Here is a 26,463-nt window from a genome sequence, read left to right as displayed (position 1 = left end):
AAGGTTCAGAAATACTATTCATAGATATATACCCAAGAGAAAAGAGAGCTTATAACCAACAAAGATATTGTGGAACAATGTTTAACCAATTTTATTCACAGTAGAAAAAAACTGGAAATCCCAAATGCATGTCAGTAGTATAATGAAAAACTGTGGATGAAGAATGATAACAAATTACACATTGACATAACATGTACAAATCTCACATCCATAGTGACATCCAAAAGAAACTAGACATGGGAAAGTACAGAGTATCTGAGTTCATTTCCATGAAGTTCAATAACAAGCAAAACTAATCTGTGGTGGTAGAATTGAGAATACTGATTACCTCTGGGGAGAGCAATATTGACTTGAAAGAGGCATGAAGAAATCTCTATGAATACACTATATCTTGATCTGAATCCTGTTTACCTGAATATGTGTATATTACATATACATTTCTATTTGTACATACATGCACATACAAGTAATCATCAATTTGTACATCTAAGATTTGTGCACTTTAGTGTGTGTTTTATGCCTTAGAAAAAAATTTTGATACTAGCAATATGTTGGCTATTTTAATAGACTCAATAGGAAGGAAAAATTTCTAAAGAAGAGAAAAATACTCACTGAAAGCAAAGTACTTATTGAAATACTCACAAAGAAGTAACAAAAGCATACTTCATAATTGTCAACATAATTGTCAAGTCCTGAAATCTGCAGGTATTTAATGACAAAAATGATGCTATGTTTATGAAACTCCATCATCATGGAAATCACTACATAGCCAACTGCTTCCTAGGCAACCACTTTGTCTCAACATGACTTTTTCCTTAAATGTCAAGATCTTTTGTCACTTTCTTAAATGTCACAAGATATTTGTACAGAACATTATAGATGGCCTAAGTTTCTTTCCTTTTTCTGGGGGCAGAGGCCAAACCTAAATTACACTTGTGCAGGTGTGGAAAGGAAAAAAAGATGTTGTTTACTGGTGATGTAGAGTTGTGGCAGGCCCAGGCAATAGGACTGAAATGTTTCCCCTATGCCATATTACAGGCTGTATGGGGCACCTAGAGTACTTTTATTGGACCTCCCTAGTTTAACCATTAGCTCCGTTGAATACAATCTTAAGCATGTGAAAGACTCATTTTTGAATACTAGCTTCAAATATAGTGTGACAGAAAGATAAAATATCTTCTTTCTTAATTTTAACTTGATTCTCTGGACTTCCTCTAGTTTACAGCAGGTGTGATTGATAGTGTGTAGGCTTCTTAGGATTGTAGACAAATTGAGATATTTCACATTGAGCTACCCCATTCAATTTTCAGATCTTTAGTTTGATCTTGTTCTGGGGAATAGACACACATTTTTATCACCATCATATCATTTTCTGGTCCTATACTTTGGTTGGCTTTCCCCTGTAAACTTTAAACTGCTTCAATTTAATCCCCTTTAGGCTTTCATAAAGAATCTGTCCTTTTTGAAATGCTAACTTCAGATTCTGACAGCTATTTCCCATAGTGATTTTTTTTTCTACCCAGGGAATGTTACTGGAGTGGAGGTAGAGCCTTCTTCTTATACTAATTATAGTTCTTATGGTGTTATAAGTAACTGAAAGTTTAATGCAAAATATATTGATTTCCATTAACATATCCTTGTCGAGGACTATGGGAAAGTGAGCTCTCACAGGACAAATGTCATCGTGAATGAAGGTGCCCTGGGAATGGGATAAAGGAGCATGACTGCTGTTTGTCCCATTACTAATATGCAGGGTTTTGTGGAGTTGTATGAAATATGAGCCAGGTAGAAGATTGCACATTTAACTACAACTAGTAGTCTTGGTGAGCTTTATTCAAGTGTCAGAAGTTAAATCAGTACTCTTGTAAAACAATAACAAAAACAAACAAACAAAAAATCCTACCTCTCTTAAACTTCTCATTTTCTCTCTATATTATATTGGTCATCTTTTTTATTTGCTGTTACTCTAAAGCTACTTAAATTTCTCATCCCCGTGACTGCCCACTTCTTGCTGTTTTTCTACTTGTGCGTTTTGTCCTTCTGTAATCTCATCTGTCCTCAAAGTTTTATGTAGTGTCTATATTCTAATAACTCAAATATATATATTCACTTCTCCTACATTTTTAATAGGAATATCCTGATTTCTTCTAGACACTTGGGGTTTTTCACTGAAACCACAAAAAATATATGGTTGTAATTTATTTATCTCTGTGATAGGCACATGCTTTATTTATATATTTACAATTATTCTGTGAGCTGTTATTGTCTTTTTTTTTAGAAGAGAAAACAGAAGCAGAAAAGGGAACTAAATTGTCTCAGTCATGAAGCTAGTAAGTGGCATATCTGGTCTGTATAACTTCACAAATAATTCAGTCTGTACCATATTATTATGTGGGCTTCCTAAAAAATGTCCCAAAAAACACATCATTGTCCATTCAAGGTCTGTTCCTGATTTTGTACACATTACCTCATTAACAGAGTTGCTGTCCTCTCAGATACCAAAAAAAAAACAAAAACAAAAACAAAAAAAACAACTGATAGTTATTTTAGACTGTTTTCTCTCCCTTATTCCTTATATTTAATCAAACAACATGTCTTACTGTAATGGCTAGCTGTGTATAATGTTTTAAATTTGCCTCATCTCTCCATTTCCATTTCCCTAAGTCAGGCCCTCATCATCTCTAAAATAGCTTTTGTAATGACCTTGAGACCACTCTTGATTTCCTCAAATCTCTCTCCAAGCAGAAACCAGAAGGATTTATATGAAGTGTAAATCAGACCATGCACTCCCTTTTTAAAAATATTTTAGCCGACCTTCCATTACCTGTAAGGTAAAAACCACACTCTAGAGCATGGCATCTCTCATATACCATGACACCGCCTTTTCCTACTTTTCTTTACCTCCATTTCTTTTCCCATTATATTTGTTCAAACAATATTTAGTTCCTGTACTACTCATTATATAAACATTGCAGAAATTTCTTCATATTTTACTCCTTTTATTCAATAAATATTTACTGTGCATCTACTAAATGCTAGGCATATCTCAGTGCTTGAAATATATCAGCAGATATTACTAACTAAGATTCTTGCCTCCATGGACCTTATAGTGTAGAAGAGAGATGTAGACAAGAAACCTCTAAGACATATCTTAATGTTTTACAATCCTAGGACAAACCATGTCCTGTGTGATTAATACTGTTCCTTGGGAACCATTCCTGGAGTCTTAGATCTTTCTGATATTTGTGTTTTCTTTTTCTACCTTTTTTTAAGATTTATTTCTTTATTTGAGAGAGGGTGGAAGGGTCAGAGGGAAAGGGAAAGAGAGTCTGAAGCAGACTCCATGCTGAGCATGGAGTCCAATGCCAGGATCAGTCTCACAACCCTGAGATCACTACCTGAGGCAAAATCAAGTCAGAAACTCAACTGACTGCACCACCCAGGCACCCCTGTCTGTGTTTTCTTTTTCTGTGACTCTTTTCAATTATATGGCCCTGCAGAGTTCCTGCATGGAGTACAAAAGAGACAGGAGTCAAGCACTGCTACAGGATTTTGATCTGAGCAACTGGAAGATGGAGTTGCCATAAACCTAGCAGAGAAGGTTCCGTAAAGATTTGATGGTAAGGGGTCAGTTCAGGAGCTTCATTTTGGGCATGTTGAATTTGAGACATTTATTAGACATCAAAGTAGATATACTGAGTATATCCACAGTAAGATAAACATATCTGAAGTTTGCAAAAAGGATCTGGACTGGAAATATAAATTTGGTTTTATCAGAATACAGAGGGCAGGTATTTAAATCCATGTTGCTTATATTTTTATGGAAAATTCTTTTTTTCTCATTTTCATCTGGCAACCCTTATGTTACATAAAGACCCAGGTCAGGAACAAACTTCCCTGGAAATTTTTCCTGAAATTTCCCAGGTTGGGCTAAGTGCCCTTTTTTTTATGTTCCTATGTAATACACTGTATATAAGTATTATTGAATTTAGCATTAGGAGAAAATTCTTATCTATATATTCATCTCCCCAACTAGAGGCAAAACTTTATTTTAGGGCAGAACTGTGCATTGTTCATCTTCATATTTCCAGTCCTTAAAACAGTGCTCTGAACTGAAAACTATGCCTGATAACAGTTCTGCAGCTCAGGCCTCAGTGCTTCCTTGTGGACTTCAGAATTATGAAGACTGGGGGCAGGGAGATAATCTCTTGGAAAAGTAGAAATGGTAAGACTGTCATCACCAAAGCATAGTTGAAGTTTGTGACCCCATTTGTTCACCTACTCAGAAGATAAGCAACCATGTATACCTAAGCTCTGGGAACTGAGGTCTTGAGATTTGATCACTAGCCTAAATCAGGTTAGCATCTGACTTCTCTGGTTAGGAGGCCACATGAAGTTGGTGTATCTTCTAATCGTATCTGGGCTAGATGGGATGTCCTTAAAATCCAGCCAACCTCCTGAAGCATGGAAAAAGGAAGCAGTTCTTATTCAAATGAAAGAGTTTCTTGACCTAGAACTGTGTTCCACGGGGCTTATCCCAGTGACACTAGAGACATGGAGCAGTCTCAAACTAGACCTAGTTACCTAGAATCCTGGGCCATCTGCTGGGGAAAAGTCTTTTGAAACCTCCTATCTATTTTATGCTCCTCTTTCTCTTCCCAACTGTCATATTAATGCATTGTCATATTAATTCCACAAAGGAATACATGTAAGAAAATTACCACTTATGCTGGTTCTAGGCTTGGGTACCACCTGTCCCTTGTATGAAAATCAAAGACCATGAAGAGCCATCTGACTTGTGAAGAGCTTTTAATTTATTTGACACATTTTTGAAAAACAATAGAGGGGAGTTAAGAAATGTTAAATAATTAAAACATTAGGGAAAAAATTGTAATGAACTCCCATGTCCTTGTGACCCAGGTTCAGCAACTGGCAGACTCATGACATCTACAACTCAGTGCATTTCCTCTCCTTCCACTATACAATTTTGAAGTCAGTCCTTGATTCCATATCATTTTATCCTTAAATATTTCAGTATTTACTGTCTATCAATAAAAGGATTATTTTTTTCAAATCTAAACACAAAAATCGTCTTTAAACCTTGAGATATAAAATAATTTGTAATAGTGTTAATACAAGCAATTATCAAGATGAAATCAGAATTCCCTCAGTTACCTCATAATTGTACTTTTAAAGTTGATTTGTTTGAACAATATTGCTTGGAGAATATTCAAACTAGGGTCATTTTATTTGGAGTTTCATTGATATGTTTCAAAACTCTTCCTTTACCATATATATTTTTTTTCTTCTTCTCCTTCTATTTACTTAAGAAACCTGGTTGTCCCACAGCCTGGATTTTCCTGCTTGCATCTGTAGGGTCTTGTTTAAATCTGTTTCTCTCTCATCTTGTATTTTTTTTTACAAAAAATAGATCTGGGGGTTAGATCTAGAGGCTGGATTTGGTTCAGGCTTGACTTTTTGGCTAAAAAAAATATATCATAATTTGCTCCGTGTACTTTTTTTTTTAAATATGATCTTATTTTTTTTAAAGATTTTATTTATTTATTTGAGAGAGAGAATGAGGGAGAGAGAGAGAGCATGAGAGGGGTAGGGTCAGAGGGAGAAGCAGACTCCCCACCGAGCAGGGAGCCCGATGTGGGACGCGATCCCAGGACTCCAGGATCATGACCTGAGCTGAAGGCAGTCGCTTAACCAACTGAGCCACCCAGGTGCCCTCCGTGTACTTTTATCAAGCAAAATAAAATGTGTCTTCTTTTTGTTCGTGTGTGTGTGTGTGTGTGTGTGTGTGTGTGTGTGTGTGTGTGTGATAACTGCTGTCTTACAATGTTAGCTATTGCCTAGATCCATTCTACTGGGGATATACAATGTGTCAATATTTTAATTCTACCACTCTTTCTCCATTTATTAGCTAAAATGATTCTATGAAAAGAAACACAAAAATTTGTTTATCCTAAGGTATTGTTAGTATGGGAAAAGCAAAATAGATGAATTATTATTTCTCTTCATTTAATAATTTCAAAAATTATGTGTTCATTGCTTAGCAGTTTTTGAAGGTGTTTCTTTTTCCTCTTGCAGATTATTAGGGAGACCTAGATATTAATATCTTGAATGTGTTTTGATTCATTATAATTATTATTCATGTTAATGCTCAAATTGTCTTATTTTGTTAGTGGCAACCGTTTCAATTTGGTCCCTGATTCCTTTTTACATTACTTCATACTTTTAATTGTTTGTTCATTTTTGCTTTCTGGCTTGATAGTATAGTCTAGATTCATTGTACTACCTCCTGCAGATCAGGAATCAGTCACATTTCCAAGTTATTTTGATTCTCTTTATGGAAAATGATGTCTAGAGGCTATATTCTGGGCTCCATGATTATTTGTTGCTACTGAGTCAGTCATTGTTTTCAGGTGTTTACATTTACAGAGCTGGGAAATAGGCTTATTTTTAAGAGGAAAGGCCAATATGTTAGAAGTATAAAGTTTTGCTCAACTTTTTAAATTTTCTATTTGTATCTTTGTTCTCTAGCACTGACAATCTTGGATCTTAATTCTATTACAGTCTGCTGTAAACAGACACTACCATATGGGTATGTCTATGTAAGTGTATATAAAATATATAATTAATAGAATATGATTACCATAAGGAGATAACTGGGACTTGTTTTATCCTTCCTCTTTAAACAATTTTTAAAAATAAGGTAATATATTTGAAACAATTTTTAAATATCAGATAAGATATGTAACTATCCGATGGTGCAGGGCAGTAATCCTTGGGAGAAGGAACACACAAAAACTAAATGAGCCAAAATGATTTTCCTAGTTTACCGCATGGACTGCAGAACAGAGAGAGTGAACCCAAAGAGCCCGGCAGTGTTGCTGAGAAGAGGAAGTAGCATGCAGAATTTGATGAACAAAGATGGCTAGAAAGACAGGATACCAGAGAGAAGAGTAATACCAAAGAACTGAAGAGGGTTCTTCTCAAGTCTAGTATTGATCCACATATGTGTTTAAGGAATCTATCAAAGCCAAAGAAAAAAATGACCAGTAAGCAAAAGGCTCTCATTAGGCCAGAGTGCAAAGAACTCCTAGTACATGAGTAGAGTAAAGGGGGAATTTATTCTACAGTAAAGGCCGTTTTTGATTTGGTAAAATAGCTTAAAAGCAAGAATTAGGAAGGTGATATTTTTTTTCCAAATAACTTTATTGCTTCTCTGAAATAAGCCAAAAAGAAAAGAAAATAATAGTAACAATAATAGTAAGTAGTGGATATAATGATCTAAAGTTCACAATGTATGGAATCCAATAAAAAATTACCAGGATATAGGAATGTATGATCCAGAACAAAGAGAAAAAAAATTGATTTTGTGCCAGGGATGGCACAAAATAATCAAATTACTAGAAAAGGATACTTATAACAGCTATTATAAATATACTTTGTTTTAGAAAGTAGAGGAAAGTAGGGTCTTGATAAAGAGAGTTGAAATATATAAAAAACACTCAGGTGGAACTTCCAGAGACAAAACCTAAAATGTCTGAGGGTAAAAATACTCCATCTAGGATTAACAGCAGAATAGACAATGCATAAGAAAAGATTAGTAAACTAAGTCCATACAATAGAAGTGATCCAAAATAAAACAAGAAAAAGACTGAAAAAAAAAAAAGAACAGAGCATCAGTGAATTTTGAAACTATATCAAGTAGTCTAACATATGCATAATTGTAGTCTTCAGAGGTAATAGAGTTGGGGGGACAACTTTTGAAGGTATATGCGTGCCCCATTTCCAATTTGATTAAATTGGAAATAATTTTCTTGTGTGATATTTGCTGCTAACTGTATACCAAGTTTGATTTGCTTTTGATTTTAAAAACTTTATTTTAAATTTGATATAATTCTATTTTAAGATTTTGTATAAAAGTTTCATAATTCCAATGTTAAATCTTAGAAGCAAGGTGTATTCTGAGAAATCTATCCTCTATCCCTGTTTCTTCCAACTAGGTCCCTCAATTCCTAACAACAACTTTAAAAAATTTTATAATTTATGGTTTCAGTTGTTACAAGTAAATACATGTGGGTGTGTGTATGTGGGTGTGTGTATCTTTGGAGAGGCATATAGATATATAGATTTATTTGTATTAATTCTTTATAAATAATACTATACACTTTTTCCATCTTGCTTTTTCACTTAACAATTTATCCTGGAGAACATTCTATTTTAATTTATGGACAGAGTCTTTATCCCTTTTTATAGCTGCTCAACTGCATGGTATCCTGTTGTTTATCCTTAAATCAGTCATCTGTGGACAGGAATGTGGGTGATTTCTGTCTTTAGTTATTATAACAGTGCTGCTACAATGAATAGCTTGTACATATATTTTTTTATATTTTTCTGATCACTCTTATTACTTGTTTCCTTCATTTTACTATCTCTTAAAATGGCAAGAGTTAGTTAAATCAAGTAGCTATATAGGGGACCTACTATACATCCCTGTGTGATATGCTTATAACTAATGAAATTTGTACTATAAATGAAGAGTATATGAGCATCTATCCTCATACATCTGTCAAAATTTTTTGTTATTGATTTTGGATACTTGCTGATTCATTTGTAATCATTTTAGGTAGTAGATGATTTATCTGTTGGGAAAAACTCAAGGACTCAATGATTATGTTGATTCTATATCTTCACTTTGGTGAGCTACTGTTGCTTCCCACATGAGAAAGATAACTAACGGGAGAGAGGACAAAAATAAAAAGTATTTCACTGTACTATAAATCAAATAATGTGTGTAAAGTGCTTTATAATATCCAAAATACTGCCACATTTATTATTAATTTATTTGATTTATATAAAAATGTTTTTTCTATTTTAATTCCACTATAGTTAACATAACAGTGATTTCATTTCATTACATCCCACTCTGGGGAATTAATATTGGAAAAAATATTAGCAGAAATAAAAATTAAAATTCATGGTAATATTTCTTACTTACTTCTGTGCTTATGATGATAAAAGCAACACAAACGGAAAAAAGCCTAAATGCCATTCCAGATAGTTTATTGTTACATACCAACATGATGTAATATGCACAGGTAACGATAACTACCTGGTTTTTTACACAGCCTGCTCTGCCCCCTCGCTGGGAGAGTCTTCAAAGAACAGTGTCATGTTTGATACAAATATTCCAGACTTCTCCTCTTCTTTTTAGGAGTGATGATGATGGGCAGAAGGGGAAAACTGTGAAATAAAACGACATGTGTTACTGCCTACACTGATTTTTCCAGAATGAGAAGGAAACACAAGTCAGAAGGACCCAGAGATGCCCTGGTGATTGTCAGTGCTCAAGTGAATCCCTTTATATATTCCTAAAATTTTGCCCTTCTAGATATTATATCTTGTGTGAAACAACTGCCCCCCTCCCGTCAGATTACTTCCCAGTCCTTTTCTATTAAACTCCTCCTCTATTATTTCATTTAAATGTGTTTCTTTCTCATCATCATAAAAATAACCATAACTAGAAGGTGGCATTCTTTTTACCAAGACAATTCAGGGTGAAGTGGGCCTGGTTTTGCCTTGATTCTGATTTTCTAATCTGTTGGGTCTGAGTGTTCTTGGCTTCCTTCACTTTTGAAGTTAAAAGCATGACAACCATTTCACACTTCTGTGTGTATTCTCGTCTTGTTCTCTTTCTTTCTAAGTTTGTTTGACTGATCTGGAAGAGTTTGTTCTGAATTCACTGTAATTCCATTTATATGTACTATCTAAACTTAATCCATGGTCTTTCTTCTGAGCAATTGAGTCCCTTGTTTAAATTCTTCCTCCAATTAATAAAGTCTATTCAAAATTTAAAATAATGAAGAAAACTTTACATTTTGAAAATAATATATTAATTGAAATAGAAGTTAACCAAGTGAATGGAACCCATAATTTCAATTCCATAAACTACTTATACTTATGAAAAAAGGCTAGAAGACATCTGTAAAGTTAAAATTGTTTTTGTATGTGGAATATGGGATTTTGTGTGTGTTTTAAAATATATACATCAATATTATTTATAATTATTGTTTCAATTTTTAGAAACCCTTAAATCGACAGCTAAAATAAAAATGAAAGGCACAGATAATGATAACTACCTTTTTTTTTTGCACTCCCAATGAAATGGGAGTGTGACACAAATTTATTTTAAAAAAATATAAATATGTGATGGATTTAAAAAAAGCATAGATTTTTGAAATTAGTAAATAGTATTTGAATAGAGTATATGCCTTTTAAAAGGCAATTTTTAAAAAGACAATCTAATTGTTCTACAGTCTGGCAATCCATAAACCTGATTTTTAAAACAGAACAGCAATTAAAACAGATAACAAGAATTTTTAAGTTGAAGATAACCACAGGGAAGAAGATGGATTTCACATTCTCTCATCTCTTCATGTTTTTTCCTTGGACCCCACATAGGAACTCCCTACAACATGTCTGGAAATTTCTCATTGGAGTGCTGGGAAAGGAACATACGCCCACCTTTTCACTTCCAAATCCTTCTTCCTTTTCCTTGCATGGAGAGCAAGGTACTTTTCTGTAAGCTGGGAATAGTGCTAGTCTGACATGTACTAAAATGTTCTTTCCTTTTAAAGACATTTATTAAAATTTCTTTCCTGTTTTGTGCTGTATGTTAAGCCTATCCTTCCTACTGTGTTTTTTCTTGCCTTTCAGCAAGTCTTGTAATGTTTGTTGAAAGTGAAAAAGCAAATATTGGGAAATAGAAATGAGGAAAATAGGCCTTTAATGTGACAATTTATGTTGTTGAACTGGGCTGTATTTTAATGTTTTTTGTAGCTGTAGGTAGAGACTTAAAATTCTTCTAGTGTTCTTATTTTTTTCTGCCATCTTGCCTTTAGGGCTTCTTTCCCCTGGCACTGCTGCTTAGAGAAGGCCTGCCCCTTACAGCTTTCACAGTCTTGCAGCTGTAGTCCATGATTGTTATCCCGGGGCTTCCTTAGTGTACTGGTGGACGGAAGAGGCATTCTGTGGTCTTGCATTTAAGTCTGTAAAATGGCCTGTGTTTTGGAGCTGTGGTCTTTACATGTCTCTCAGACTCTCTGTCTTTGGTATAACATTTTTCTCCCTGCTTCCTACACTGGTTTCAGCCTTCCCAATCAATTTCCTCCAAGCCCTGTCCCCTGTTGACTATTTCTCCCTTCTTAAGTGAGAAAGGAAGCTTGGAGGAGCTGGAGGGAAGGAATTATATTCTCCCTGCTGGATAAGGTTTCTGAGTAGCGCTCTGGCAAAGAGGTCTTTTGTTAAGGAGAAAACTATAGGACTGGTTCACAAAGCGTCCAAGAAAAGTCATTATGTTTTAATTTGTCTAGCTGTTTCTTATTGTAGGGATGGGAGTGATGATTTCCAAGGTCTTCACATGTAAGAAATTTAAGCCCCCACATACTATATTTTTTTAAATATTTTTATTTATTTGACAGAGAGACACAACGATAGAGGGAACACAAACAGGGGGAGTGGGAGAGAGAGAAGCAGGCTTCCTGTGGAGCAGGGAGCCCCACGCGGGGCTCGATCCCAGGAGCCGGGATCATGACCTGAGCCAAAGGCAGACTGAGCCACCCAGGTGCCCCCCACATACTATTTTTAACCAAGATCATTAATATTAATTTACTTAAATTTAACAGTGTAAAAATAAAAGTTGAATTAAGAAATCCATTAGTTTTATAAAGGTAGGAAAAATATTGTGAAATACATTTTAATGTAAGCATGATTATTTTATACCACATAGACCCACTTCATCTCGTATTATCAACTACTTATTTGAGAAACTTAGGAAGTTAATACATTTATATTTCATCTCACTTGTCAACTGGGCCCCAATATTTTTTGTTTCTTTTAATGTGCTTTTCATTTTGACAGTGGTCTTAATATTTTTTCTCTATTTTTTTCCTAATTTCTGCCATTGTGCTCTTCATCTCCTATAACTTATAACTTCTTCTTTGGATCTGGTTCTGGGAATATTATATTGTTGCCAACTTCTTTGATTCTATGACAAAATATCCATATTCTTCCATAGTACTCTTAGTTAATTCCTCTTGTGATGTATGTACTTCATGTACCTTTATTCATCTGTCTCATCTTTTTTGGGGGGAAAAAAGCCAACTGCTATGCATAGCTTCTCTCTTGATTTCTTTCAGATTATCTTTCATCTTTGGTGCTAGGTATATGTTTGAGATAAGTGGAGAAGAGAGGGAAGTAAAGATCTAGTAATCCACGCTGTTGACTTCGGCTCAATGCATCTTGCCTAATCTATCATTTCTTCACCCAGGGAGAGAGTATCTTCCAAAGCTTATGGCATTCAGGGTGTCAGCATGGTTCACGGCAAAAATGCTTTAGTTCAAAGCTTCTCTTCATCATGTTCACTACCTCCCTGGCCTTCTTCCATGACATTTATTCCCGGGAACTTCCTTTGGCTGAGGGGTTAGATTATAGAAAAATAAATGGCTTGACAGCACAGTGTAATTTTTCAACTTCAATCCCATTGCTGTTCTGAATTATCACAGAGGATCACTAGAGGGAAAACTCCCACTTTTGCCCCAGCCCACCCAACTTTTGCTCTTCATTTTAATCAAAGCATCAATAGAGATTTTTTTTTCCTAAATACCAGTCTTAATATCAGAGAAAAGCTGCTTCCAGCTGGGGTGAGATAGGGTTGTCGATCACCTTGCAGCTCCCTTTGGGCAATATTCCCAGCATCTGGCAAAATATTATTCATAGATTCTGATTGGAGTTATGTCATTTTTTTTTCTGGATGCTATTTTGAAATGTCATTTTCTGATCTCAGAAATAATTTTAATTTACCAGTGAAATAATACTGCCAGGGAAATTAACAAAAGGATAATGACTACCACTCCTTTCTTTCCTTCATTATGCTTTTGAGTTTTCTGAACAGCTATCAGTAGATTTTTGGCTCTGAATTGGGCTATGAAATATTTTGGGCAAGTTTTGAGATTAATTTAATGTGTTTGTTTGTGTCAGATTGGAAATTAGCAGCAAGAACCTTTTGGTGGTCGACTTTCATCTCTGGAACTTATTCTGTGTAGACCTTTATGAAATTCTAGGATATTAGATCTCAACACAGTAGCAGATTTGTTACCTGAGCAACTTGAAGGGCCTGAAAACTTGAATATAAATAAGCTCTCAGAGTTTCAGGATTTTTCTTTCCGTCTACAATATTATCTTGAGAGCTATTGGAATTCCTTTTGCATTACTATTTCTATTTTTATATATCCTCCCAGAAGAGTACATTTTAGCATGAACTCCAGAATAGAATAAAAAGAAAAGTTTCTTTCTGAGATAAATATATGTATAGAAGCTAATATATAAGAAGGATCATAGTTTTATTAATTTCCTTTATCTTATTATAAATTTTAAACAGTTAATGAAAGACACAACCAGCTTTTTTTTGGTTCCAGAGTATAAATATAAAAATAGAATTACTGTTAAAAGTGCAAATAACATCATTCCCTGTAAGTGTTTCCTTTAGAGGCACAAGTTTATTCAATTCTTTTGAGATCTAGTGTGTATTGCATTTAGGTTGTCTACTCCCTGAGTACACCTGTGCAAATGTAATGAATATTAATAATTCTTCTATATCTACACTAAGGAAAAGCCAGCCAGGTTTTTTTTATGTAATTAGAATCTCACAATATGTTTACTGCTCTTTGTTATTACTTTGCTTATCTGAAAAAGTGCCGAAGGCCATTTTTTACTGTTAACTGAAATTGTGTAATCTCATAGCAATTTCCTATAAAATTTCAAGTGACAAAGTCAGACTGCTAAAACAGTGAATCAGAATACAGAAAATAAATTTAAATTCCATTAACTCTTGAAAACTCTGGAGCTCCAGCTTTCTGCATTAAGAAAAATAATTGAGAAATTTTTATTTGTAGGTAAAACTCTGTAAAGTATCACGTGAGGTGCTTTTGATTTAGTAAATATCACATGTACCTTAAGTTAAATACATATGTAGAGATTTGAATACATTGCTTCTATTGTGTTAGAATGTACCTTAGACTCTAGTAAAAAACTGTAGTAAAAGTGGATTTCCAACTATTAAGTAGAGTAAAACTACGGAGGAACCACATAGATAATGGACAATTACCTTAAAGCATCGTTTTTAGAAATCAAAAATATATGAGTTTCCAGTTGTATATAGATTTAGTTAAACTTTGGCACTGGAAGTCAGGGTATTTTTTCATATAGCATTGGCACTCATTAGGAAAGTGTGTTTTGTCAAAAGTATCAAACTATAGGCATGTAACAACTTTGTCAACTAGGCAATTCAATACTCTACAGCATGCTTCTTCCTTGAAATGAAAGGAGAAGAAGAAGAAGAAGAAGAAGAAGAAGAAGCAGCAGCAGCAGCAGCAGCAGCAGCAGCTAGCATTCCTTGCTTCTGGTTCAAAACTAAACAGAAGACAAACTTGAAAAAAAACACTCCTGATATACAGTAACAATTTTAAAGAATATCAATTGTACAAGGGAAGGACTAAAAAATGTGTTTATAGAGATCCAGATATAACAACAGTACCAAAATTACACTATCACTTGTAATTACTGGTAGCAAATAAAGCTGAAGAATTAGTTGTCTAATACTTTAGGAAACAATACAAATATCCTAAGGATAATAATATAGGGTTCTTATCATCTATAGTAGGGAAGCATTCTTCCAATTTGTACTAATAATCTCAGGTGTGTGGTGCTCCTTGAACTGGAAAAATAGTGTGACAGGGCAAGCTGTGAGGACAGCAGTGCACCATGACCTCTCCCCCTCATAAAAGCAGGTGCAATTTTACTTTCATTCCTGCCGCAAATTTATTAATTTTGAACGCTTTGTACATACATTTCCTCAAGATTTCTTATAATTTCCACACTCTTCTAGAATAAAATACACATTCTTTCCTTTTTCTTTTCCAGGAAGATAAAATAGCAGGTTTTTCATGGTAACAAATTTACAGTCCTCAGAAAATCATGGTTTTAAATTTCAGGAAACATCATTTTAACTCCAACCCTATTCTAAAGCTTATTCATTTTCACTGGGGGGTCCTCTGAGATGGCTGAGGTATTTTGGTGTTTCTTCCAGAACCACCCATCAGAATAGTGAGCTAAATGAAAGGTTGGTTTTTTAAGCCACTAATTTATTGGTTACTTTGTTACTTTGTAATAGATAACAGATAACACCATTCTAGGCTCTCTGTTAATTATGGCCTTTGCATATACCATTTAACTGCTCACCATAACCCTGTTGTATTAGATGAGATTGCATTGCTTACCTAAGATCACAGAGTTGGTAAATGATAGCATTGAAACCTTGACTAAGTTCACAATCCTACTAAGTTACCACAATGACACATACAAACTTCTCATATTCATGTGATAGTATAAAGAAGGATAAAAAAGACATCAGCATTAGCATGGGGAAATCTTGGGTATCTATGGATAAAATAACTATAAGAAATAATTATTGACTGTGTAATGTATGGAGATTAACATAACATAAGAATAAAAAAAGAAATAATCAACTTTTCTAAAAACAGCTTTATTGAGATATAATTCACATATTTAAAGTGTATAATTCAGTGTTTTATAGTATATTCAAAGATATGTGCAATCATAACAATAGTCAATTTTAGATAATGTTCATGACCAAAAAAAAAAGAAAGAAACCCCATATTCTTAAGCTACCCTCCCTCTTATTCTCCCTAGTCCTAAAAAAAGCACTCATCTGCTTTCTATCTCTATAAATTTAATTCTTCTGGACATTTCATATGAATGGAATTATATAATATATATGAACTTTTGTCTCTGGATTATTTCAATAGCATAATGTTTTTAAGGTTCATCTATATTATAGCAGGAATCAGTACTTCATTCCCTTGAATGGCTGAATAATATTCCATTATATGTATATACCATATTTTGTTTATCCATTCATCTGTTGATGGACCTTTTGACTACTGTTATTATTACTGTTATGAAGATTCTGGTACAAATTTTGTTTGAATATCTGTTTCCAATTATTTTGGTCACATATCTAAGAATGGAATTCTGGGTCATTGTTAATTCTGTGTTTAATTTTTCAAGGAATCACCAAACTGCTTTCGTAGCTGCTACATCATTTCACATTCTCACCAGCAACATACAATGATTCTAATTTCTTCACATCCTTGAAAATTAATATATATAATATACATACATATATATATTATCCTAACCATTCCAGTAAACGTGAGGAGTTATCTTGTTGTGGCTTTGATTTGCAATTCTCTAATGACTAATGACGTTGAACATCTTTTCATGTGGTTGTTGGCAACTTTTTTGGAAAAATGTTTATTAAAACGTCTTACCCATTTTTAAGTCAGTTCTGTGTTCTTTGTTTGAATTATAAGAATACTTTATATATTCTGGATACTAGACCCTTGTGAGATATGTATGATTTGTAAATATTTTCTCCTACTCTGTGGGTTGTCTTTTCACTTTCTTGATTGTGTCCTTTGAGAGACAAAAGCTTTTAATTATTATAATTTTTATAGTTTAAGCTCTTACATTTAAGTCTTTGATTCATTTTGAGTTAATTTTTATACATGGTGTAAAAATTCATCTTCATTCTTTTTGCACAATGCTACCCGGTTGGTGAGTGTTTAGCTTTCACACTATGTTTTTCACATTAGTCTTTGCAAGCAAGTTGGGGGGACTACAGAGGATTCTATATTATTTTATATCTGCATTCTTAGTGTCTATCGTGTTGCCTAGCAGATGAGAAGTATTCCATTCAAATAAGTGAAATTATTAAATAAAATATTATTCGATATTAAGGAAGAATAATTTTTGGTACATATCATACCCTATGTCGTGTGGAAAAAATTAATTATATAGATATTTTAAAAATAAAATGGTGATACTTTTACTTGACTTACCAGATTTCATGAATTATTTTAATAAAAGAAAAATAATAATACTACAGATTCTTAGCCATAAAAACTTATATTTACATTTTCTGCTGATTTTTGGTTTCATAGATAATTAAAAATAGGTATTATATCTCTTTTATATATTAGTAAACTAATGGGAAAATTTGCCCAAGGTCTATAGCAACAATATAATATAGTAAAAAAAAAAATCAATTTTATCTCTCGTCTCAAATCCATATTCCCTTCATGCCATCTTAAGTGATTCTCCCTTAAATGAGATCTGTATTTGTTAAATAATAACACTTAAAATAAAAGTGTTCAAAATCAATCTTTCCTACAGATTTGGTGAAATTCTCAGGTCAAATCAAATCAAAAGTCTTCTTGTAATATAGCTGTGTCAAATCTAAGTTCTTTTTCCCTCTTCTGCCTAGATTTCTCTCTGGTAGTCCACTACAATATGCTCATCACAGAACCATATTAACTGCTATTTAGTATCCTAGAAGTTAATATATTTCAGAAGGCAGAGATGAGCACTTGTTATAGGTGATTGATTGCTAGGAGAAGCAGATGGAGATGTTTTAAATCTTCAAAAGTAGGAGACAAGTATTTCAAAGAACTTAGTAATACTTAATGCTCATTTTCCTTTTTCAATAATTATCTTTAAACAGAAGTCAAGAGAGTGCAGAATGGGGAATCACACACCATAAGAAGAGAAATTTGATTATTAAGGTAATTATTTTCCATGTGCTTAAGGCATTAGAAAAAGGTTCACAAGCACTCAAGGGCTCAGAATGTACACCGTCCACAAAAACTTTCTTGCACCCCCCAATTACTTGAGAATGTGATTTAACCAATTGGGAAATGAATGAAAAGAAGGAACCTAATAATGGGAGAAAAGTGGCATAAACTATTAGTATTATGTTCACTGAATTCTTTTAAATATGATTAACTCCATGTAATTTTGCATATATGATTATAAAACAATTCAAATGTCATAATAAACCATGAAAGAAAATATGCCTAATATCAAAACTAATTAAAAAATAATAAACTTGTTTAGAAATTATGATTCAACAATAGAAATTAGAAATGAGAAAGGAAGATGATGGGGGGAAAGGTTTTGTGTTATTTTCCTCATTTTACCTGAGGGCACTCAATAGATCCACCCTAAAGTTTTGCCATTGTTATTTATAGAGTATATCTTCAAGTATACATTTAAAAGAACTCTCAAATATATCCAATAGTAGGATTTAAAGCATGATATATATCTACCAAAAGAGCAGGAAACAAAATGTTTTGATGTTACATGTTTTCATGTAACAAAACGTAGAAGGAGCTTATTACAAATGAGAGACAGGAAAAGACAAAGAACATATAACTGAGTTAGCAAGCTACTTCCTATGGGCCAAATCTGGCCCACTGCTTGCTGTTTGTAAAAAAAACTGCTGTTGGAATACACTCGCTCCATCCATTTACATATTACCTATAACTGTTTTCATGCTTTAGTGGCAGAGTTGAGTAGTGACAAAAACTGTAAGGCCCACAAAGCCTAAACTATTAATAATCTGGAAATATTTGTGAATATTACAAGTTTTGCCAACCCTTGATCTGTAGTAACAAACATATATACATGATTCTTTCTTTCAAATAGCCCATAAACTAACAGGGTAAGAGAAAAAAACTGGTAATATGAAAAATGTTGTTAAAAGGAAATTCACAAACTGTGACAAGAATAACTGGAAAGAGCACCCTAATCCTCAAATTCCTTCCTTTTCAAGCAGGCGAGTAATGAGAGCTTCACAGGGGATATGTTATTTCTGTTGGCTCTTGAAACCGAATTATGGGTTTTCTAAGCAGAGGACAGAAAAGGGGCCTGAGCCCGAGAAAATATCCTGTGAAGAAGTCATGAGGGTGGAAAAGAGATGGATATTTGGGAGGCAGTGAGAAGCAATAAAACAGAAAAAGTAGACCTCGGCAGGTCTTTTCACTCATTATTCCTTCCCCACTGGATCTTTCTGAAGCATTCATCAATTTCCAAATCAGTCTTACATGCTCATTAATACAGTTGCCATCACCCTTCAGAATTTAAACTCCATAAGTATTTGTTGAATGAGTGAGTGAATGAACAAATGACCAAATTAACACAGGGCCTTGTCCATTAAGCACAAAGGACTTCCAGGGGAGTCCCAGAAATCAAACAGCATCATCACCTACTCACACGGACCCTGGTTTAGTGACTTATGTACAATCGCCACACCTAGTAAATTTCCTCTGAGCCACGATTGCTCTACTCCTTGTCTGCAAATTATCATTTTCCTTAATAAAGATGGTACAAGCAAAAGAGTAATTGAATATTCAGCTTCCTCTCAAATAGTTGTAAGCACTATAATGTCATTTTTGGCCAATGCATTTCTTCTTCTATCTACAAATATAGTTAAAAAGTCACTGTCCACAGTTTTGTCTGGAGTTCTTATAGCATATTGGTCAAACCTACCGCAACGGCTTGCTCTGCTGCTTAGATGTGTGCGGTCTATTACTTCAGTCTTAGCCTGTGGCTGACGAGAGCAAAGTAAGAGATCCAAAATGTCTGTGGTCTAGTTAACTTAATTCTGTTCCACATCACAAACTCAAGGTCTATGACAGTCCTGAGAAATGCTGGCTACTCAATGTGAGGGACCAGATGAGAGTCAGTGGACAAACTTTTGTCAATTTATCCTTAATCTGGAGACAGCAACTTTAGGCACAGGCCCAATTATTGATCAGTTATTTTCACTTTGATACATACATATAATTAGCTTAAAAAGCTAATGCCTTATTTTCTTTCAAAAACAGCATAGCTAGAAACTTTATATAATGGATAATTAGTCATAGTAAATGCTTTTTATGACTTTTTAAGGATGAAATAATCAGAGTAAGAATAATAGTATATACAGAGTATATTTCTAACTTTAGATGAAGTGTTAAATGCATATTCACCCCTTATTTAATAGGATTATCACTTCAAAATGAATAACAACTGCATTTTATTTATATCAAGGGAGCAATTTTCCAAAATCCCTTTGCCTGCTAGTATTAGTTAACAAAACTAGTTCCTATTTTCATCACAGTAAGCAAGTGACATTCTTCCATGGAGCAACAACCCTTTCTCATGTTTCCTAGCCTTGCTGGGAAAAAAAAAAAAGTGACAATTTTATGTTATGGTGAAACAGTCACACAAATGGGCTGTGGTTTTCATTTTCAAACAAGATTGTTCCTTCTAAAACTGGAGGAATCAAATTCCATTTCAAATTACATGGCTGGTTATATTAGGGCATGGTTGGTTACTCACCTAGGCAGACCTGCAAATCTTTGTGCCAGATGAAACAATCCCGGATGTAGGATTTTCAGGATTTACAGAGGAAACCCAATTATTTTGGAGGTGTTTTTCTTTGAGATTATTCAAAGCTTTAGAGGAGGAAGAAATATGATCACAGGATTTAGAATTTAAAATCCAGGATAACAATAACTCAAAACAAATCATGATGCTTTGTTGAGTTGTTTGGTATCCTTACACTTCTGAGAAAATGAGAGAATTGTAGATATTGTGATATAAAGATGAGGCAGAAAGTAAAAGACAAAAAAATCTGGGTGAGTATAACTCAATAAAAATTCATATGCCCACAGATGTCTTATCTTCATGTTTTTCTCTATCTTTTCTATTCTAAAATCTCTGTTCAGATTCAAATTTTTAAATAAACTGTTACTGATAATATTTGCCGGTTACACAACTGTGCTCTAGAAATCATTTTACTCATTTTCAGTAGTCTGACCAGTAGTGGTCAGTGGAGGGAGATATGATTGCAAATGAACGAGCAGTGAATTTGTTGTGTGTCTTATATAGTAAAAATAGGCTTATCAAAATGTTTACATTAGTTACATGAAATACTTTTGAGGCTCACAGACATGTTGCTAATACCTTTTTTCTTGTTTTGAAGTGAATATTCTGAACTGAATTGGAATACAAAGCAAACTAGTTTCAAAGACCATCACTCATTTTAACCAGGGCATTCTGAGTTATGAGCGATAGACTGACATTTTTGAAGCTCTTGTTTCCCAAGATGACTTTCTGTAAGAAAAAAAATTTTGAAAACAAAATAATATTTCTCCCGGGTGCCCGGGTGGCTCAGTTGGTTAAGCGTCGGCCTTCAGCTCACGTCATGATCCCAGGGTCCTGAGATCGAGTCCCGTGTCCAGCTCTCTGCTCTGTGGGGAGCCCGCTTCTCTCTCTCCCTCTGCCTGCCGCTCGCTCCCTCTGCTTGTGCTCTCTCTTTCTCTCCCACTTTGTCAAATAAATAAATAAAATCTTTAAAAAAATAGTATTTCTCCCACTGAAAGTCCAAATTTTTCCCTATACACCTTATTGTAGGATACATATGTTACACATCTTTTGCACATTTTATACTGAAAAATACAATGTTTGGTACAGAAAAATCATTCAGTATTTGCCAGTGACCATTGGGATTCTTTGGCTTCACATTCATTTTTCTTTTTCTTTTTAGAACGGTCACTGTAATTGAGCAAACTTGGCAGAGTATATCACAGATAAAAGTATCTTAAACGAAATACTGTTTTTGGCTAAAACATTCACAGCTGATCAACAATCCATTAATAACTTATTTGGGAACAAGCCAAGGATTTCTCTGGAGGATACACCCTGGTAAGGTGGTTTCAGAGATAGAGCTTTTGGGACAAATTAATATATTTTTTTTAATAAGACACTGTCATTCTTGGACCTACCGCATGATCTTAATTGGCCTAGTTGCCTTTAGCACCTAATTGTTAGGGATCTTCATTCTGAAATGTAATATCCTCGTGATTACTTTGGTTTGTTTGTTTAAATGTGCATAATTAGGCAAACTTCATCCTGGAAATGTGTTTGCTTAATACCGGGCAGAATAATTTCTAAGTACATTAAGAAATTTAGGTAAAAGGCACTTTATCAATTCAAACTGTTTTCATATACTGAAAGAAAATGAGAGCTACTTAGTGAATGAAGACTCTTCAGTCATTTTCTCACATAGGTACAGGACCCTGTTTACACCTACAAAGCTTTTCAATGGATGGTCTCATTTCTCTATTCTGTATAAAGTAATTATGTTGCAGTTTCATTCCCATGAGAAATTTCCAGATGCCATCAAGATGCGAGAGCTGAAGTCACATCTCTGTAGGCAGCAGACAAAGGCAAACAGTTAATCAAACTGTGACCGTGATTAGCTGGATAAAAAGTGACAGTTTCTAGCCATTTTGCAGCACCTGCATTTCTTCAGAATGTAGCTCCGAAGCAAGTATGGTCGAGTCAGCAGATTCCAATATCACAATTAAGAAATAATGTGGAGCGTTCCAGGGAGAAGATTATCCAAGGCACGAAATGCAGGCTGCAAGAAAAACAGTGTTTAAAAAAATTGTGTAAACTTATAGTTTTGTATGTAAAATGGAGAAACGTCTGTAATAAGCTCAGGAAATCATCCTGAAACTGGGAGCAAGACAGGAATTTGAAAACCATGGTAATGGTACAATCTGGCAAAATGAACTACCTGTTCAGGAAAGGAAGAGGGGAGGGAATACCTAGAGTGCATCTGAAGAATATTAAATCTGGATTAAGGTTATATTAACATGAGGAAATAATCACTCAGGCTTGAAAAATGAATATTGCCCTTTCACTGTTTCTAATAATTATGTCATCTAGCTGTAGGCAGTTGCTTGTTTGCATTTTACATATCCAATACTGCAATGCTTGTTATCTTTATGTCCAAAATGGGAAAACTAGAATATAAGGGCATTCACTGCAAGTTTTGCACAGAGGACTTTGAAAGTCTCTGCAGAACTCTTAAGAAATTCAAATGATCAAGGCTTTGATAAAGAATTGAAGTCACAATATCTACATATTTGAACAAATCAACAAGGGGTGAATATCATTAAAATGTAAATCCAAGTCTATGGTATAAAATTCTCGACTACAAGACCACCTATGTTTTAACTTTACTTCATTCATCCATAAATGAACATCCTGAATTTTAACATATGTTCAAATTTCAAGTACTGAGTTGGCCTAACAGAGGGATTTAGATATATTCCACTGCCCTGATCTGTCAACCATAGGAGTTTAGCAGATCTTGAGGCCCTCGAGGAGTTTCACAAAAGAGCAAGTATTTTGCACAAAGCAGCACCTATATGGTCAACAAAGCCCCAGGGGTCCACAAAGCTAACAGTATTAGGCCTAAAGTCCAGCAATTCTAGAAAAAAAAGTGTTTCTTGTGGATAGGAGAGAGGTTTCGTCCAGATGACCTCTGAGAATGGAGGTTAGACAAGTTTGGATCCAGACTCATGGAGACAGGAGTCTTTGCCAGTGAAACCAAAGTTTATGCAGCCCACCCACCTGGGTCGCTGGGCTTTTCAGACCAAACTTGCTTAGAATAAATTCAATTGAGTTTATTAATCATGTTGATTTACAAGAAGAAACTCACCAAACCACACTCTAGCTACTTTCTGGAAAAAGAAAACACTCAAAAAACAGTAAAGATGAAGCAATAAAGATGTGAAAAACAAGGCCAGGGAAAATTAAGCACACTTAAGCCCCCTATGATTATTTAATAATAACAACATTTTCCTCAATCATGTCCAGGCAGAAAATGAGTAGATGTGGACCTTATTTATGGGAAATTCCAACATCAAGGATAACAAAGAAAACTGAAATGAGCTGGTGTCACTGAAGTTGGAGTGTGATAAAGGCAAGAATTCATTACTCTGTTCCATCAAAAAATAAAATTTATATATTTAGAATGATCTATCATAATTACCAGGCAAGGAGGTTACATGGTCTGTCCAAACCAATGCAGGGCTGATGGATATTCAAAAAAATGACTTCTCCAGTGAGGACGAATTCCCCAAGCTTAAGAATAATAACCATCATCTCAATGATTTGCATCAGAAATACTATATTTTATCAGCTTCTTTAGAAAGACAGCAGTTTTTCATTCACTTGAATACACATATTTATTTTAAGACTCAAATAAGCTTAAGAAGCCTTAAAAATTATGTGTGTGTGTGTATGTGTGTATTGAGGTGGGAATACCATGTGCAACAATTAACAGCAGACTTCACTATATTGTGTGGCATATGAATTTTTTATTTGTATTTGATTCAGAGCACTAATAAAGGCTGTAGAATAATGTTTTGGTCTTTTACTTTTTTACCGACACAAAAATATCTCCATTATCTTTCAAGGTTAAATAATCATTTAAATTTCAAAAATATTATAGTTTTTGCCATCAATATAGATATAGTGCATTTCCTAACTTTTATGGTTTGACACATACTATTTCAGGAATGAAATTCTATTTCTATTCTATTCATTCTCAGAAATGAAATTTTGAGTGCTACTTTTAGAATTTTCTTCTTCTTCTTCTTCTTTAATTCTCAGTTTTATGAAAACATGCCCAGTGTTAGGCTTGACAACTTGAGAGGAAGGAAAGGAACGTATGATGCACGTTTCCTAACTACAAGCACATGATAAAAGATATGCTGTTTTTGTGAATGAAAACAGTGAATGTTCAAAGAGGGCACTCGATATAAATGGGAAGAGCCAAGTAAGTCTTCCTGGCAGAGCTTGAAGCAAGAGGCATTAACACTGGGCAGGATTGGGCAGCCAGTCGATATTACTTTGAGTTGTCAAGAAATTAAATATTAAATTATGAATCAAGAAAATCAAGCTTACATCAATTTCTGGAGAATGTTATAATTTGCAAAACTCATAAGATGAAGCAACTTTTTTATAACAATATCCTAAGTCAGAGTGGTACTTTTTGCTCTTAGACTTTCACTGGTCAGTTAGCAAGCCAACTTTATTTTCCAAAAATACTTAGCTTCTGTCAACAGATCCAGGTGACTTTGAGAAAGATTAAAAAGTCTCAGGAGAAATATGACTCTTACTTTAGAAACATCTACATACATACATGTACACATACAGGTATATGTAGGCATAAGCATATACGCACATAGGCATGACTGAGAACTTAAAATTTTCATTCACGCATGCATTTTTTTTTTTTTTTACTTACCTAAACAATGCTGGACATGAAAAGAGAAAGAAATGCAATTCCAGCTCCCAAAGTATTCAAGTCTGCCTAGGAGAGACAAATGTATATGAACAATCACAGTAACATGTTGAATGAGTAGTAGAAATACATATAGAATAAATTGGTAGAACCATTAAAGACATAATTAGCCTTGATTGAGTGTTAGCTCTAGGATTTCACTCAATGAGATAAAATAAGCAGTTGAAACACTATTAACAGCATATGAAAAAATGTAGTAAACTTCAATAGCTCATTCAGGTTAGGCAAGCTAATTTAATACTGGTGCTTAAGATACAGATGGATGGAGAGAGGCATTGATAAATGTGGTGGCTTGGTAGTCAGAGCCAGATTTTGAAGGCTCTTTTACTAATGAGTTTGGATTTTGTACTACGAGTTATGGAGAGTCACTGAACACTTTTAATTGAGAGAGTGTCATGGACAAATTTACATTTCTGAGGTGCTGGCTGTATGGAGTAGAGACAGCAGTACAATTAGGATGCAAATATAATAATCCAAGAGAGGATGATGGCCGTGACTGGTTGGGGCAGTGGCATTATACCTGTTTTTAAAGATTGAATCAAAATGACTTTTGGTGAAAAATTAAATCATGTGGGAAAGAGGCAAGGACTATGAGTTGACTTTCAGGTTGCTACTTTGAGAAAATAGCAGTAAGCTAGTAAATAACAAAGTGAGGTACAAATTTGGTACCGAAGAGTTCAGGTTTTAAATACTCCATTGTTGAGTTGACGATTCTTTTTTGATTTGAGGGAATTCTTTTGTGCGGCAGGAATTTCCAGCAGTCAATTGGAAATATGAATCTGTAATTTAGGAGGTATAATGGATTGGATATATACTTTGGAAGTCAACAGATTACAAAATATTGTTAAAAATAGGGCAGTACATGAAATCTCCCAAAGAAATTATTTAGAATAAGATGACAAAGATCGCTCCCTGCTCAGCAGGAGGCCGGCTTCTCCCTTCCCACTACCCTCCCCACTTGTGTTCCCTCTCTTGCTGTCTCTCTGTCAAATAAATAAATAAAATCTTTAAAAAAAAGAAAAAAAGATGACCAAAGATCTTGAAGTAATATTGGATTAAAATTATTAAGAACCAAAATATCCGATACAGACATTGGACCTTAAAAGAATTTTTTTAAAAAAGAAAGAAGAATGTTCTTTAATCTTAGACTAGAGCCTCATAGCTTAAAATAGAGAAAGGCTGTATCTCAGAGGCAGCAGCCCTGAGGTATGAAAAGTCTTGAGAAAAACAGAAAATCCCAAACCAGAAGATCCGGAAGAACTGTTAGTTTGTCCAATGAATGATGAACAGTTGTCTTCATATATTGAAGTGGATTTGAGTCT

General features: G+C 34.3%; 1 long non-coding RNA gene across 1 annotated transcript in view; it reads right to left on the bottom strand.

Annotated features, from left to right (window-relative positions):
- Positions 1–9,141: 9,141 nt before the first annotated feature.
- The window catches only part of LOC141372904 (uncharacterized), a 30,906-nt gene continuing 13,584 nt past the window's right edge, over positions 9,142–26,463 (bottom strand). Inside the window, exons 2-4 of the long non-coding RNA XR_012378423.1 lie at positions 25,085–25,146; positions 22,281–22,402; positions 9,142–9,258 (exon numbers count right to left, since the gene is read on the bottom strand). This is a non-coding gene — a long non-coding RNA (uncharacterized lncRNA). The remainder of the gene's footprint in view (positions 9,259–22,280; positions 22,403–25,084; positions 25,147–26,463) is intronic.

Source organism: Callorhinus ursinus, unplaced genomic scaffold (assembly GCF_003265705.2).
Source record: "Callorhinus ursinus isolate GAN/ISIS: 27379988/994484 unplaced genomic scaffold, GSC_fseal_2.0 scaffold6, whole genome shotgun sequence".
In the NCBI taxonomy this organism is placed as follows: Eukaryota; Metazoa; Chordata; class Mammalia; order Carnivora; family Otariidae; genus Callorhinus; species Callorhinus ursinus.
The sequence above is the reverse complement of the archived record's forward strand: the minus strand, read 5'-3'. Positions and strand labels throughout refer to the sequence as shown.